The following is a 1,231-nucleotide window of genomic DNA, read 5'->3' as shown; positions in this document are numbered from 1 at the left end:
TACTTATACTACCTTGATAGTATAATCTTGGTAAAAGGTTCTTAACCTTATCCCAAATCCTGAATAATCTTTTTTTTTTTAGACGGAGCCTCAAACTATCCCCCTGGGTAGAGTACCATGGCATCACAGCTCACAGCAACCTCCAACTCCTGGGCTCAAGCAAGTCTCCTGCCTCAGCCTCCCAAGTAGCTGGGACCACAGGTGCCCGCCACAACGCCCAGCCATTTTTTGGTTGCAGCCGTCATTGTTGTTTGGCGGGCCTGGGCTGGGGATTCGAACTCGCCACCTTAGGTGTATGTATGTGGCTGGCGCCTCAGCCGCTTGAGCCATAGGCGCCAAGCCAATCCTGAATAATCTTGAAATGGAATGGAAATATAACACCCTTCTCTTCAAAACCCAATGAATTAACTATGGAATGGTTTTAAAGGCAAGTCTTACCATGGCATAGGGTTAATAAGATTTTCCTGGCAACCTCTTCTCTAAAGCATTGCCCTGAAAAAATTAACTTCCGTCCTCTATTGTAGTGCATTTGTGCATTTTCTTATCTCATCTTTTCCCTTCAGATCCATTTCTACTCCCTCAGGCTACGGCTGAGCATTTCTACAGGTCTCCAGTCATATGTCTTTGCTTGTCTTAACATGCCAGGAGTTCTAAGAAAGGGAAACTAAAAGGAACTAGAAAGGAAAAATTGCTTGTGATCTCTGCCATTCGACTCTTTCAGTTTCATTTGTCCTGGGAGGACATCTTTCAGTCCCAGCTTCCCGGATCTATGCTTATTCTGGGGACTAGAGTGAAAATTGTTACCTCTGGGGAGGATCTTGGGACTGGCTTGCCTACCAGACATAGGGGCATTGGTTTTTTGACCCTTGCGATTTCTTCCCATCCAGATATGTAGAAAGGAGTAGTGGTCCCTTGCAGATTGTCCAAAACGGTGTTTTTTGTCCTTCCCTGTCTGGAAAATGTGCTCATTTCTAACACGAGATGGCGCTGGTACACAGGCTAGAATGTCTCTGACGAAAGGAAAGCAAAACAAAAATCAAAACACACCATGATCACAAATGTCCTAATAAACCAGAGTTCCTTTGTTTCTGCATGGAAAAGACCAGCTTGTGTCAGGCACATTTCAGAATAGCTTTCTGGAATAGCAATAATCTAGTTGCACTGCTTATCCTAAATCAGCCAAGTGGTCAAGACTGAATGAAAGCAGTATAATGTGTACTTAGGAGTAAAG

This window comes from Otolemur garnettii, unplaced genomic scaffold (genome assembly GCF_000181295.1).
Source record: "Otolemur garnettii isolate 467f Iridium unplaced genomic scaffold, OtoGar3 scaffold00104, whole genome shotgun sequence".
Lineage (NCBI taxonomy): Eukaryota > Metazoa > Chordata > Mammalia > Primates > Galagidae > Otolemur > Otolemur garnettii.
Note: the sequence above shows the minus strand (reverse complement) of the source record.